Below are 17407 nucleotides of genomic sequence, written 5' to 3'. Positions count from 1 at the left end.
TTGGTGAAGGTTCGAGTTTTCGGGTGGCAATTTGGTCTCCAGGTATCTGCATGGTTATTTTCTTGGAGGTGGCTCGAGTGCTTCTCTTTCTTGGTCTTGGTCTACTTTCTTGTGGATGGTGTACACGGACCAAGATGTTGATTTTTGGATTCCTTTTGCTGTTCTTCGTCTTAAGGCTTGCTGTTGGAGGGTGCTACGCCTTGATTCCTTCTAGAGTTGATATCCATCATTTCATGACTTTCTTTCTGGTAATGTCTTGAGTTTCTAAGATATATTATTTCCTTTTGATTGAATTTTGGTTTATGGTTTTTGTTTGAGGGTTGATAGCTTTTTGCCCCTGAGAATGCCCAGGTTTGATGTAATAGTGATAAACTTTTGATGGAAGTCTTATTCGGCTTCCTTCCCCTCGGGTATGCCCAAAGTCCCTGTACATATCCATTTAATCAATATAATTTATCATTTACTGATAAAAAAAATTAAAAAAATAATGTTATATGTCACCAACCCATTTGATAGTAGTAGACCTGTTGGAGTAAGAGGGCACACTTGTGTTTTTCAAATCTAATTTACATTTGTGTTGTTTAATTAATTTTCATAAATATATGGATGAATTATCACGTTTGTTCAATTTCTTTTAAAATATCTTATTAGCTAAACTGCAAAGCAGAAGCAACCAACATATATATAAATAAAAAAATAAATAAAAATTGAACATAATGTATAATATTTCAATTCAAAACTCATGATATCTAACTATTCATGAGTGTCAACTTTAAAACACTTTATTTATAGTTATCATGACTATCTTATCACTTTTTTCATTGTTATCGTGAATATCTTATATGAAGTGTGACATTGACAATTTATTTAGACAATTAGAATGAATGTTGTTTTTTCACTTTGCACATTTCATTGATGAAAACCAAAATAAGTTTTTGGTTATATGTCAATTTGCTTTGTTAATTACTCGTGCAATTTTATTTAGGATTTTTTTCCTTAACCATTTAAATGCATGTTATACTTTAGAAAACTAATTTGTTTTCTACTCTAGCTTCTTTGGGCATCAAGTAAAAATTTATTTGAATTTGGACTACCCAAAATGTTAGAAAAGAATGGAAGGTAGGCAAGAAAGGAAATATATATATATACACACATATATTGGGTTGTTTATGCTTGTTCGATAAAGTCATACAAGGAAATAAAAATGCAAAAATATTTGCTGTTAATATTTGTTACATTTTATGTCACTGGCGGCAAAGTGTTGACATTTAACTAGTTGTAATGGAAAGTAATAAATGTTAAAACTTAATACACATTGTTGGCCCACAACTTAAAAGTTTAACCTTTTAGGTAAAGTGGTAATCTAACATGGTATTTGACTGTTTCTAACCCTTTTACTAAGTATTTTAAATGTATATGTCATCTTCATCTGTGTTTTCGACTATAATAACTACTTAGATTCCTATGGATTCAATTATTTAATTTATTTTTAAATTATATTTGTGAGCATAAAGTTTGAATCGTGAATTTGAGTTTACATTCATTTAGAGTTTAAAGTAACATATATTTTTTTAGTGTAAAGTATTGCAATTAGTAGATTTCAAATCATTTGTTTAGGAACATGTGCTTATATATCAGTGCTTCTTTGTCACTGCCTCGTGATGTTGGCTTCTAACCATCATAAGAATTTTTTTTTAATGAAGGATTAAGTGACGATAAACATGTGGCATGCATATTTGAGCGCAATCAATGATCAAGAAAAAACACACAAAAGATAAATATAATATTTATTATTTTTATAAATTTTATTATTTAGGATTAAAAAAAATCATCACAAGAGAAAATTATCGTACTATTTTTTGGCATTAGATATTTTTCTCACTTTATTCTAATATATCATGTAATAACACTTCGCTCGTGATTTTTTCTCATGATAAAAGTATTTTCATTAATTAATGAAATAAAAGTAAGTTTCATTAATATTTTTTTCCTTACAAATTACTCTTTAACTAGAATTTATGCAAATCATTGGTACATTAATAAGTTAATAAAGTAATCTTACTTTTATTAATTTAAAATATTTTCATAGTTCCTCATTATTAACAAAAAATTTAAAACTACGAAGCACAAGTGTACAAAATATGATACAAAATATATTACGTTAAACTCTAAACGAATGTAAACTCAAATACACGATTCAAACTTTATGCTCACAAATGTAATATAAAAATAAATTAAATAATTGAATCCATAGGAATTTAAGTAGTTATTATAGTCCAAAACACTGATGAAGGCGCCATATGCATTTAAAATACCTTTTAGGTATAGTGGATTCTACCACAGTAGTAGTTGCGTGGAAGTTGCCCCCCACAAAATTGTGTTTGACTATTTCTAGCCCCCCACACACACACACACACCATTTTAGATTAGATCAAATTAAAAAAACGACCCCTCCCTTTCCCTACTTTTCATTTTCTTTCTTCATCATTATTTATATTTTTTTACTTTAAAATTTTAATTTTTATATTAAAATTTTCATATTTGAATTTCGAGAACAAATATAAAATGAATAGCTATGAACAATCAACTCAACATGTTCAATAGTGATCTTATTCTACTCACAAGTTGACATGTGTACCTTATGTCATGCATTTTTTTTACTTAGGCCTCAAGTTTTCTCTGTTTTTTTTTTTTTTTTTTTCATATAACTAGTTAAAGATGTGGAAATAGAGGTATTCAATTTTTTTTTCTAAAAAAAGATAGAGGTAATTTATATTTGTTATAGCAAATTTGACAAGTTTATAGGGAATGTTCAGTTTATGTGTATTAATTAGAGTTGAATTGTTTATTTCTCCTTCCACTCATAAGCTCATGTTAAAAAAATTACTCATACATATCATTATCAGGTTCCTTATTGTTGTGTCTAGCACCCCACTTGTATCAAACACTAATACTACAACTTTTGCTATTGAATATATAAGAAATTAAAGCAATGTATAAACTAATAATAAAATAGTAAAAGAAAAAAAAGACAAGAAATTTACGAAGTTCGGTATAGAATTACCTACGTCGTTGGGCGTGGATGATCAATCCACTACTTCTTGACAAAGTACAACTTTGAGGTGTGTTTTACAAATGAAGAGTTGAGCTCTTTATATAGTTTCAACCTCAAGTTTAAAAAACACTTCTCTCCAATGTGGGACAAATAATATAAAAAATTTAAAACAACTTTTTATACTAATGTGGAACTATTCTACCAATGTGGGACAAGAAAACAACAAATCTCTACCTTGACAATAAATTCAACAAATTTTGCCATCACCAACATTTTCTGAAGTTCTACATCACCGGTGCCTTCCAAAAATATTCAGACTTGCAGGATATTGATCAAGTCCAAACAATGTTTGAACATGATTGTTGTCACAATCTTTGTCAACATATCTGTAGGATTTTTAGTTGTAGAAATCTTATGAAGAAGCATCTTGCCTCTATCAATAATATCTCGCATAAAACGAAACCGAACATCGATATGCTTCATTCGTGCATGGTAGACTTGGTTCTTTGCCAAATGAATAGCACTCTGACTATCACAAAACACAACAATGTACTTCGGAACAACTCCCAAATTTTCAAGTAAACCCTGCAACCAAATAGCTTCCTTAACAGCCTCTGAAGCTGCCATGTATTCTACTTCTGTTGTAGACAAGGCAATGGTAGACTGTAAGGTAGACCTCCAACTCACTGGACCATTAGCAAATGTAAAAATATATCCAGTAGTTGATTGACATTTATCCAAATCACCTGCAAAATCAGAATCCACATATCCAACAACACGTTGATCAATAGTATTATTTTTCTCAAATACTGTACCAATATCAATAGTATTCATAATATATTTCAAAATCCATTTCACAGCTTGCCAATGTCCTTTACCCGAATCATGCATATACCTGCTCACCATACTGACAGCTTGTGAAATATCAGGTCTAGTACAAACCATTGCATACATCAGACTATCAACAGCACTTGCATAAGGAACTTGTGACATATACTTATGTTCCTCATCTGATTTATGAGATAAAGCCGCACTAAGTTTGAAATGAGGAGCAAGAGGAGTGCTTACTGGTTTTGACTACTCAGAAATGCCAAAACTCTATACAACCTTCTTCAAATAGTGTTTCTGAGACAAACTAACTCTTTCTCTCATTCTGTCTCTGCGAATTTCCATGCCAAGTATCTTCTTTGCTTCACCAAGATCTGTCATCTCAAACTCTTGATTTAATTGACTTTTCAACTTGTTGATTTCTTCCCTATTCTTTGAAGCTATCAACATATCATCAACATACAAGAGTAAATATATAAAAGATTCATTTTGTAGTCTGCGAAAATAAACACAATGATCATGTTTATTTCTGATGTACTTCTGACCCATCATAAACTGATGAAATCGTTTGTACCACTATCTGGGAGGCTGTTTTAAAGCATAGAACGATTTACCCAGTTTACATACCCAATTTTATTTTCCAGCAACCTGAAATCCATCTCACTGAGTCATATAGGTTTCGTCCTCCAAATCACCATGTAAAGATGTAGTTTTTACATCGAGTTGAACTAGTTCAAGATCAAATTGTGCTACCAAAGCCAACAAAATTCGAATGGAAGAATGTTTAACAACTGGAGAAAATACCTCATTATAATCAATGCCTTCCTTCTGTGCATATCCCTTTGCTACCAATCTAACTTTGAAGCAAACATTATTGGCATCTGAAAATCCTTCTTTCTTTACATAAACCCATTTACAACCAATTGCTTTCTTACCCTTGGGCAGTTGGGTTAGCTCCCAAGTCTGATTTTGATGAAGAGACTGCATTTCTTCATCCATTACTTTTTTCCACTTGTCTGGTTCAGAGTTCCTCATTGCTTCTTTGAAAGTGTAAGGAACATTATCATCCACAACTGGAAATGCATAGGCCACCATATCAGTATACCGAGTAGGTTTTCGAATTTTTCGTCTTGGCCTTTAAGAAACAATTTATTCTTGTTGCTGTGAAGATTCTCGAATTGAAATCTCCTCTTCTCACTGGGTTTCCCAAAATTGTCTCAACCTCCACCTGTTGTTGAGTACCACGGGTCTACTCTTCAACTCGTGACTCCTTGCGTATTGTTTTCTTCACCATCACAAGTTCATCAAAAGTTACATCTCTACTTAAAATCATTTTTTTCGTCTCTAGACACCAAAGACGGTATCCTTTGACTCCTGCACTTATCCCTAAGAATATTGCTTTCTAGGTTCTTGGATCCAACTTAGATTCTTTAACATGAAAATAAGTCATAGTACCAAATACATGTAAAGAATCATAATTACTAGCAGGCTTTTCAGACCATACCTCATAGGGTGTTTTTTCCCCTATTGCAGATGATGGTAGACGATTAATGAGATGACACACATATCTAACAGTCTCAACCCAAAACCTTTTGTCTAACCCAGCATTAGACAACATACATCGAACTTTCTCCAACAAAGTCCGATTCATGCGCTCTGCCATCGCATTCTACTATGGTGTATTTCGAACTATGAAGTGTCGACCAATACTTTCATCCTAACATACCTTCATAAATGGGTCACTCGTGTAATCACCACCATTATCTGATCTGAGTCGTTTAATCTTTTTGCCAGTTTGAGTTTCAACTAATTTTTTCCACTTAAGGAAAATATCACACACTTCATTTTTATGCTTCATAGAATACACCCAAACTCTTCTAGAAAAATCATCAACAAAAGTGACAAAATAATGCATACCACCCAACGAAGCCATTTTTGTGGGCCCCCATACATCTATATGGATGTAGTCTAAAATACCTTCAGTCTGGTGGATTGTTGAGCCAAATTTCACTTGTGCTTGTTTTCCTAGAATGCAATGCTCCCAAAATTCAAGTTTGCACACCTTTGCACCCTTTAACAAACCTCGCTTAGCTAATTGTTGCAAATATTTTTCTCCTGCATATGCTAATCGCATATGCCATAACTTGGTTGTATCTCAACCTGCATCTTTCTTAGAAACAACAGCTGCTGAGCCAATAACTGTACTACCTTGTAAATAATACAAGTTATTTTTCCTTATTCCTTTCATCACCACCAGCGCACCTGATTTAATCTTTAAGGTTCCATCTTTCAAAGTGATAGTGAACCCTTTAGATTCTAAGGCACCCAATGAAATCATATTCTTCTTTAGGCTTGGAACATACCTAACATCAGTCAAGGTCTTAATAGTTCCATCTTGACATTTCAACTGTATTGATCATATACCTGTTGTTTTACAAGTATTATCATTTCTCATAAAAACAATCCCACCGTCTAATTCTTCAAAATTAAAAAACCATTCCCTATTAGGACACACGTGATAGGAACAACTAGAATCCAAAATCCACTCACCAAAATAATGTGACGAAGATGTTCCAATAAGAGAAAAATCTGACTCACTTCCATCATCATTGGCTATATTGGCATTAGAATGTGCTTTGCCCTTATTCTTCTGCTCTAATTTAGGGCAATCTTTCTTCCAACGCCCTCTCTCATGACAAAAGGCGCATTCATCTTGAGCAGGTCTCCCACGAGATTTACTCCTCCCATGAGATTTACTCTTCCTTCCAGGCATATGACTCTGAGAACGTCTCTTTATTGTTAGTGCTTATGTTGTTTCCTTATGGACCCTCTAATCCTTCTTTCTGCATTCAGTACTAATCAATGCAGTACAAACAGCATCATAAGTAACTTTATCTTTCCTATACAATAAAGTGGTGGTCAAATGTTCATACTCATCAGGGAGAGAATTTAGTAACAATATGACTTTATCCTCATCTTTCACCTTTTCATCCAAATTTAACAAATCGGCCAAAATTTTATTGAAAGCATTTATGTGGTCATTAATCGAAATACCTGGTTGATAATGGAAGCGAAACAATTTCTTTTTCAAATAGAGCCGATTTTCCAAACTCTTGGTCATAAATGTATCTTTCAATATCTTCCACAATTTCTTTGCAGATGTCTCCCTCATAACACAATATTTCTGATTTTTGGCGAGACACAGTCAAATCGTACCATATGCCTGATGATTGATTATTTCCCAATCTCTGTCACCCATATCTACCGGTTTATCATCCAAAGCAATATCTATTCTTGTTTATACAAGATGTCCATCACCTCACATTGTCATATACAGAAATTATTGGTACCATCAAATTTCTCCACCTCAAACTGAGCATTAGCTATCGTCTTCGATGATGATGTCGAAGCCAAAGGAGTTGGAGTTTGTGTGGGTAGAGTTTCTTCCACTGCTGCACTAATTTTTGCCATCTTCTATATATTCAATAGCAACCAACAAAGCAAAAGGCCTAGGATGAATAGTACGTACCAACTATGTCTACTTTGTTTTATCCTATGAAATTTCACTTTGACCAGGCCGACCTCCAGGGAGCGACTAAGCCACAATGGTCTTTGAGCACTCGCTTAGACAAGGTCTTTCTTAGGCATCAAACGTAGAATCAAGGATCCTAATAGAGGAACACCTCCATATCCACACTATTCAACCTAGCTTTGATACCAATTGTTGTGTCTAGCACCTCACTTGTGCCAAACACCAATACTACAATTTTTGCAATTGAATATATAAGAAATTAAAGCAATGCAGAAACTAATAATAAAATAGTAAAAGAAAACAAGGCAAGAAATTTACGAGGTTCGGTATAGAATTAACTACGTCCTCAGGCGATGATGATCAATCCACTACTTCTTAACAAAGTACAACTTTGAGGTGTGTTTTACAAATGAAGAGTTAAGCTCTTTATATAACTTTAACCTCAAGTCTAAAAAACACTTCTCTCCAATGTGGGACAAATAATATAAAAAATTCAAAACAACCTTTTATACTAATGTGGAACTATTCTACCAATGTGGGATAGAAAAACAACACTTATAAATGATCCGTCAAATAAAATATCAGATAATTATCATAACTCATCCATTATATTTAATTTAATTCAATTTTAAAAAACAAATGCATCTTTAACGAGTTGCACAAAAATATTCTTTAATGTTATCAGAGCTAGTTACTAGGAGGTTTTGTGTTTTAGTCTCATCGTCCGCATTTATTCTGTAGTATTTAAAAATTTATTATGTATTTATCTCTCTACGTGCTGTCGGGCTGCATGTGTAGTGTAGTATTAAAACTCGATATATATTGTGTGTTCGCTACCTAAAAATTTAAGCTTTTAGGTAAATGGTAATCTAACAATAAGATGTTCCGAAAACTTACACTATTGAAATTACAATTTGAAGAAGTTGATTTTATATTATTCTGGAATATGTATTTCAGAGGTGTAGTTATAATAGATGTTCATGACTATTAACACTTCATATTTATCGACAAAGAAATTTGTAATGGGCATTCCAAAAAATACTATAGACATTTCATCTTTCTTATTAAATGATAGTTCCCCATGATAGTTCCCCTTTGGTTTTTACTTTAATTTTTTTAATTTTCATTTTACAAGTGAAAGATAAAAAAGAAAGAGGGAGTAAATTTTGGCAAGTCCCATTCAAAACATTCTACATAATTTTTGATACATAAAAACAGAATGAAATGGAACAAAATTGATAATTCTATTTCGACATGTTGGTTTTATGTTCTATATCTACTCTCAACATATGAAATATTGCTTTGATGATTTTGCAAGACATAAAGATTCTAAAGCTCTTCGGCTCTTTCACAATATATATGCATAGTGTTAGGGTGTGACAATGTAATGGGGAAAAGGGGGAGTGAGATATTGCTATAATTGTATTCTTCAGGGATTTGGAATGAATATATGATTATCTATGTTATCGTTTGTATGATTATTCTCCTGTTGTTGAATAATATAAGTAGTCCCTTTGATTATGGTGTTTTGTTGCCTTGGATGGTGATGTCTCTGATTGTTATAGTCTTATCCGGTGTATAAGAATATATTGCTCATGTGATATCCTCTTGTTCCTTTGTTTTCTTGAGTATTGAGACTCACCAGGTGCTCGTGATTGTAGGCTTGAACGTGTGAGACTTGGCTGACTTGTCGAGGGAGAGCTCTCAACGAGTGCCACACAGCCCTTACTTGAGTCCCATTTTGGGGGTCCGTGACAGTTGGTATCAGAGCACAGTTTGTGCGAGTACCATGAGTGGTAATACGAGAAACAAGTTAGGAAAAGTGGAGCGCATTGAGGCGCTTGAGACACAACTTGTAACCCTGGAGAGAACGTGCGGTGAACTCCAAGGGTTGGTGGCAACTTTGATAAAAGAGAAAAGCGTGCCAACAGATCTTGAGGCCGCTGAAGAAAACCCTAGAGAATCTCTCTATGGGGTATCAAAAGTTGTAGAGAGACTGGAGGAACTAGAAAAATTCATTCCACGTGTGAAATCCCTGGAGAAACGGCCAAGAGAGCTTGAGGCCTTCCAGAAGAGTATCGAGCAGTTGGAAGCCTTTGAGAGTAGGCTGCAACATATTGAGGGCATATTGCCATCTCTGTCGTCCCAACGAGGAGAGCCAATAAAGCTTGAGGCCTCCTTACGGGAGCTAACAAATAATTTTGATTCCCTTGTAGAAGATGTTAAGGAGTCCATTACTATTTTGAAGGAAGATTTGAAGGAGATAGGCAATGTACGAAGTGCAGTGGTCCAAGTCTAGAGGGATTTACAAGAGATCACTGTGAAAGTGAATGCAGTGGCCTAGTTAGCCCGAAGGCCAGTTGCAGATCCCATTGAGAGTTTTCGATTGAAGGTACCAGAACTAAAAAGTTTTGGGGGTATGCGAGATGCTAAGGAGCTGGATAATTTCTTCTTTGATATGGAGCATTACTTCACGTGCTCAGGAGTGGATCGAGAAGTAGACCGGGTAAATCTGGAAACAATATACCTAGTAGGGGATGCAAAAGTATGGTGGAGAACTAAATGGAATGATATTCAGCACAATAGATGTATTATCAACACATGGGAGGGGTTGAAACAGACATTAAAGACTCAATTCTATCTTGAAAATGTGGAGTACATAGCAAAGTGCAAAGTAATGGAATTGCAACAGACTGGCTCAATAAGAAGCTATGTACGAGAATACCAAGCCTTGATGTTGGACAATATAGACATGACTAAATCAGACAAACTAATTCATTTTCTTCGGGGCTTGAAGACATGGCCAAGGAATGAACTGCGTCGGCAGGGTGCTGGTGATCTCTCTTCTGCTCTCGCTGCTGCCGAACGGTTGGCTGATTGTTCAGATAATTATGGGAAGCAAAATTTCCCTACGTCCACCAATAATGATTCTAGGCCCAGTAAAGTGTATAAGCCCACAAATGGGGGAAGGGATAGGGAGACGAATAATTCTTCGAAAGATAAAAGAGCGCCCATGGTTAAGGAGTGGAGAGGCGGACGAATGGGGGGTGGAGAGCGTCGACCGATGTCCTGTTTTCTTTGCATGGGACCACATCGAGTGGCGGAGTGCCCTGAATGTAAGGCTTTGAATGCTATAAAGGCCCTTTGAGGGGAAACCGAAATCCCGACAGCAACCCCAGAAGAACAACCGAATATGGTGGGAGCATTGAGATTTTTGGGAGCATTAGAGCGTCAAGTAATTAACAACAAGTCTCAGGAGAAAGGACTCATATATGTTGATCTACTTTTGAATGGAAAGAAAATCAGAGCCATGATTGATACAGGAGCCACCCATAATTTCATTGCTGATTCTGAAGCCCAACGGTTAGAATTGCAAGCAGATAAGGATGTGGGCAAGATAAAAGCAATGAATTCTCCAACGTTAACCACGATGGGGGTGGTACCTAAAGTGGCATGCCAGATGGGATCATGGTCTGGAACAATTGATTTCACTGTGGCACCCCTTGACGACTTTGATGTGGTATTGGGGATGGATTTTCTTAAAGTGACACGCTCAATGTCGATCCCAGCTGCGGATTGTCTTGTGATTATGGGAAGTACACCTTGTGCAGTCCCCGCAGCTTACAACAATTTCGATGAGAGGAAGTTGCTTTCAGCCATCCAATTCAAAAAGGGAATAAAAAGGGGAGAATCTTCTTTCGTGGTTCTACCGATAGTCTCAGAAGATGCAGAGGTAGGGAAATATCCACTTGAGATTAAGGAAGTTTTAGAAGAGTTCAAGGAGGTGTTCTCGGAACAGCTACCGAGGGTTTTACCACCTCGACGGCAGATTGACCACGAAATTGAACTTTGGCCAGGAGTAAAGCCACCAGCACGTGCCCCATATTGAATGGCGCCACCAGAGTTAGCTGAAATTAGAAGACAACTGAATGATCTTATTGTAGCAGGGTTCATCCGTCCTTCAAAAGCACCTTTTGGGGCCCCAGTGTTATTTCAGAAGAAACAAGATGGTAGTTTGCGCTTGTGTGTAGATTATCGGGCTCTTAATAAGGTGACCGTGCACAACAAGTATCCCATTCCACTGATTGCTGATATTTTTGACCAGTTAAGTACAGCTAGATATTTCACGAAACTGGACTTGAGGTCGGGATATCATCAAGTGCGCATTGTTGAGGGAGATGAACCGAAAACCACTTGTGTCACCCGGTATGGAGCGTTTGAATTTCTTGTCATGCCTTTTGGGCTAACAAATGCACCCGCTACCTTTTGTTCTCTAATGAATCAAGTTTTTCGAGACTACCTTGATCAGTTTGTTGTTGTTTACCTTGATGACATACTGGTTTTCAACGCATCCTTAGAAGAACATAAAGATCATCTTCGAAAGGTTTTACAAAGACTCAAAGAAAATCAGTTATATGTAAAAAGGGAGAAGTGTGCTTTCGCTCAAAAGCGTATTAAATTCTTGGGGCATATCATTGAGGAGGGCCAGATTCGGATGGATTCAGCTAAAGTAAAAACTATCAAGGAGTGGCGAGCACCTACATCCGTTAGAGAACTGCGATCTTTCTTGGGTCTAGCCAACTACTACCAGAAGTTTATAGAGGGGTACTCTAGAAGAGTTGTATTGTTAACGAATTTACTGAGGAAGGGGGTACCATGGGGGGGGTGGTCAGAAGAGTGCCAATCAGCATTTGTTGAATTAAAGGAAAAGATTGTAGGAGATCCGGTGCTAATCTTTCCTGATGTGACAAAACCATTTGAAGTGCAAGTAGATGCCTCTGACTTTGCATTAGGGGGAGTTCTCTTGCAGGAAGGGCATCCAGTTGCTTTTGAAAGTAGAAAATTGTCAAGTGCCGAACAGAACTATACAGCACAAGAAAAGGAGCTTCTCGCAGTGGTACACTGTCTTTGAGTGTGGAGGCACTATCTCTTGGGGTCCAAATTTGTGGTAAAAACCGATAATGTAGCAGTTACTCATTTTTTATCACAACCTGGACTAACGTCAAAACAAGCCCGTTGGCAGGAGAAGCTAGCTGAATTTGATTTTTCTTTTGAATATAAAGTGGGGAAGACGAATGAAGTGGCCGACGCTTTAAGTAGAAAGACTGAATTGGCAGCATTGAAAATCATCAGTCATCTATCAACTAGCAGGGTGGCGCTACCTTTGAAGAATCTTATCAAGGAACATTTAAGTACAGACCAGCAGGCGTAGTCACTAAGCAAATTAATAGACGAAGGGAAGACACAACAATTCTGGGTAGAAGATGGATTGATAATGACTAAAGGCAGGAGAGTCTATGTGCCTAAAGCTGAAAACTTGAGGAAAACCTTACTGAAAGAGTGTCATGATACATTGTGGGCTGGTCATCTGGGATGGCGAAGAACTCATGCTTTGATTACACAGGGGTACTATTGGCCGAATATGCAAGATGATGTGATGAGTTATACTAAAACGTGCTTGATCTGTCAACAAGACAAGGTAGAAAGAAAGAAGACCTTAGGTTTATTGGAGCCATTGTTAGTTCCTGCTAGGCCATGGGAGAGTGTTTCTTTGGATTTCATTTCCTCGTTGCCAAAAGTAGAGGAGTTTGACACAATTTTGGTGGTGATTGACCGGTTCTCAAAGTATGCAACTTTCGTACCAGTCTCAAAGCCGTGTTCAGTAGAGAAGACAGCACAGTTATTCTTCAAGCATGTGGTGAAATATTGGGGTGTTCCAGAAAGCTTAATCAGTGATAGGGATGTTAGATTCACGGGGGGATTTTGGGGTGAACTCTTTCGCTTGATGGGTTCAAACCTTAATCTTTCCACGAGCTATCACCCACAGACAGATGGTCAAACTGAACGTTTTAATGGGATGTTGGAAGAATACTTACGACATTTTGTTCACTCCAATCAGAAGAATTGGGTTACTTTACTGGACACGGCACAATTTTGTTTTAACTCTATGAAATCTTCTGCAACTAATAAAAGCCCTTTTGAGATTGTGACAGGTCAACAACCAACTCTCCCACACACTCTGGATGGTCCATACAAAGGAAATTGCCCAAAAGCCTACCAATTCACGAAAAATTGGTTGCAAAATATCGAAGTCACCCGAGCGCATGAAGAAATGGGCTGACAAAGGGGGACGATCACAACAATTTGAAGCTGGAGATCTGGTTCTTGTAAAAGTGCCGCTGGAGACATTTCACTTTCTTCGTGGCAAGGATAAAAGGCTGTTACGTCGTTACGAAGGCCCAATCAAAGTAATCGAAAAGGTGGGACATGCATCTTATCGGCTTGAGCAACCCAAGTGGATGAAAAGCCACAGACGTCTAGTCCATCCCGTGTTTCATGTAAGCAATTTAAAGCCATTCCACACAGATGAAGCAGATCTGCACCGACAAAAATTAAGGAGAGCAACAATTTCCAGAAGGCATCTTGTCACCAAAGAAGTCCAGGAGATCATTGCAGACAGAGTCATCAATCTAGAAGGTCGTCAACAACAAAAATTTCTAGTTCAGTGGTTAGGACTGGGGGAAGAAGAGAATAGTTGGGAAACAGCAGACAACCTTCAGCATGCCATACAGAAGATTGAAGATTTCAAAAATTCATAGTCAACGACATCTACATCGACATTAGAAGAGTGAGAAGGCCGTCTACAACACATCGACGAGAACGTCGATAAATTGAGTGGGGGAGGATGTTAGGGTGTGACAATGTAATGGGGAAAAGGGGGAGTGAGATACTACTATAATTGTATTCTTCAGGGATTTGGAATGAATATATGATTATCTATGTTATCGTTTGTATGATTATTCTCCTGTTGTTGAATAATATAAGTAGTCCTTTTGATTATGGTGTTCTGTTGCCTTGGATGGTGATGTCTCTGATTGTTATAGTCTTATCCAGTGTATAAGAATATATTGCTCGTGTGATATCCTCTTGTTCCTTTGTTTTCTTGAGTATTGAGACTCACCAAGTGCTCGTGATTGCAGGCTTGAACGTGTGAGACTTGGCTGACTTGTCGAGGGAGAGCTCTCAACGAGTGCCACACGACCCTTACTTGAGTCCCATTTTGGGGGTCCGTGACACATAGCTCTTTCTCGAGTTTGTATTTTCTTTAACTTATGCTAACTATGTTTTGTACGTTGTATTTTCTTGAATATTGTATGTTTTGTATTTTCTTGTATTACTATGTATTTTCTTCATATGTGTTAATTACTATGTTTTGTACGTTGAATATTGTTTACAAAAAAATAAAGCATTAGCATTTGTAAATGAATATGCAAAAATTTGTGTTATTTGAGGACTATTCCACTAGGGTTTCCACATTTTTTAAAAAAAAAATAGTAAAAGTATTAGTTAAATGAAAAAAAAAATGATGATAATAAAGGAAAATGCTATTAAGAAACCTATAAAAACTTACATCCAACTTATAAATATCTTTGAGTAGCAAATAAATTAATTTGAAATTACTTATAATTCTCTCTTTACATTTACCTTTTTAATATCACAAAATATCAAAATAGATGAAATTATAATTAATTCATAATGTTAAAATTAAAAAACATTAATTTTATGAACAACTTTTAGATTGCATACTATGCATGCATCTTGTGTGCCATATGATTTGTTCCAGCTATCTTGAAATAAATATTGAATAATTATTTTTAAATCTCATCATGAAGACATCTATTTCGAATAAGAAGTTGTGTATTAAGGATTTTTATTTTTATTTTTTTTAACTAAAAAGGGGCGGCACCCCCAACTATTTATTGATATACCCTCACTTTTGGCGAAAAAATACCGTGGTTACATGAAAAACATTGAGAGATTACAGATAAAAAAGACATTAAATGTTAGAGATGGAGCCAGAAGATAGCCAAGAGATGACGCATTGCTGAGTCAGAAAACACGTGGAATTTATTCTCTATTAATCTCTTCCTTTTAAACTTCCAAATGTGATTAATTTGATTGATTCGTATTTAATTATGATGTAAATTCCAAGCCTATATAAAGAGGGCTGTGGAAAGTGTATGATAGCACGGTACATTGCAGAGAGATCACAGAGAAGCTCAGGAGAGTTAAGAGGAAGAAGGGAGGAAGAGAGAGAGAGAGAATTGTAACATTTTTCGGCAAGTTAGTGAATTTTGGTGTGTGCTCCGTGGATGTAGGTCATTATTGACCAAACCACATAAATTTCTTGGTGTCACTTTGATCTAGATGCTCACAGGTTCCTAACAAGTGGTATCAAAGCCCGATTGGAGTAGAAAAGCCAGATTGGAAGTGATCCTGAAATTCAGAGCTCTGTCCAGTAGATCAAAACAGTGTTTTGAGGCCACCACTGCATCCAACTCACCAAGACAAAGAGAAGGCTATCCGCCGGAGCTCGAATGGAGTTCAGAAAAGCCCGCATGTGCCTTCACGCGTCTTGCCAGAGCAAGACGCCTCTCCACGCGCCAGCAATGCGCTGCACGCGTCTTCTTCGCCTGATCTGCCTTGACTCGACCTAGTCCACTACTCGACCCGATCTGAAAAACCACTCAGACCCGGGGTAACCCAAGATCCAATTCTTGACCCGATTCTGACTCCGCACCACGTCAGTCGGAGGTGGGCCCCACCTGCCACGTTATCCTGTGGCCCCACTGCCACGACATTAGTGGGCCCCACCTCTCCCACGTCAGCAGCAGTGCCACGTCAGCAAAGTTGACCAAGTTTGACAAGGTTTGACTGAAACTTTGACTGAGTTTTTTGGGGTTGTTTTGGGTCCGTTTGTCGAGCGACTTGAACTATTTCTAGGGTTTTCGATCGTTCCGGATCAAACTGTGCTATCCATTTGAGCTAATTCCATTTGTAGATTAGCGAATCGAGATGTCGAATGAAAAGAGTTCAAAAATCGAAATGTTCAACGCGAATAATTTTGGTTTCTAGAAGATGTAGATAGAAGATTATTTGTTTGGAAAGGAATTGCACTTACTGTTGAAGGGTAAGCCAATATCCAGAGGACGAGTGGGAGTTGCTTGATCAAAAAGTCCTCGGAGCCATTAGAATGACGTTGTCAAAATCTGTGGTGTTCAACATCAAGCATATAACATCCACCAAGTCTCTGATGGATGCACTCTCTAATATGTACGAGTAGCCTTCAACCGCAAATAAGGTACATCTCATGAAAAGACTATTTATGATAAGCATGTTGCAGGTGAGAGTTTCAGCAGGCATCTGAATAACTTCAAGGAGTTGTCTGATCAACTCGCCTCAGTTGGGATAACGTTTGATAATAAGATTCGTGCCCTACTGATTCTTAGTCAGTTGCCTGAAAGTTGGAATGGTGTCGTCACTACCATCAGTAGCTCTGCAGGAAAATCAAGCTTGTGTAAGATGAAGTTGTCAAAATGATTTTTACGGAGGAAATAAGAATGTAGTTGAACCATAGCTCCACTTCGAGTTCAGCCTTGAACATGGAGAGTCGAGGCAGAGGAAACAGGAATGGACAAGCAAACAACTGCTGCAAATCTAGGCCCAGATGGTCAAAATCCAAAAATCCCAAAGGTACTCAGGACACAGGATCCCAGAGTACAAAAGTTATTGAGTGCTGGAACTGTGGAAAGACTGGTCATTATAAGAACAAGTACAGGAGTCGAAAGAAAGAATTCGAGATGAGGGCAAAGACAGAAGCAAATATTGCTTCTGAGAATGATGAGATGTTGATATGCTCTTTGGAGAGCAAGCAGGAGTCTTAGGTCTTAGACTCCGAAGCCTCATTTCATGCCACATGCTGTAGAGATTGCCTAGAGGAGTACACACCAAGTAATTTTGGTAAGGTGTACCTTGGCAACGATCAACCTTACAACGTAATCGGAAAGGGAGTTGTGAAGATCAGTATAAACGGGTTAGTATGGAAACTGAAGGATGTCAGGTATATTCTAGACCTGAGAAAAAATTTGATCTTAGTGGGTCAGTTGGTAGATGAGGGATACATGATAAGATTCATTGGCGATGAATGGAAA

Source organism: Malania oleifera, chromosome 3, assembly GCF_029873635.1.
Source record: "Malania oleifera isolate guangnan ecotype guangnan chromosome 3, ASM2987363v1, whole genome shotgun sequence".
Lineage (NCBI taxonomy): Eukaryota > Viridiplantae > Streptophyta > Magnoliopsida > Santalales > Ximeniaceae > Malania > Malania oleifera.
The sequence above is the reverse complement of the archived record's forward strand: the minus strand, read 5'-3'. Positions refer to the sequence as shown.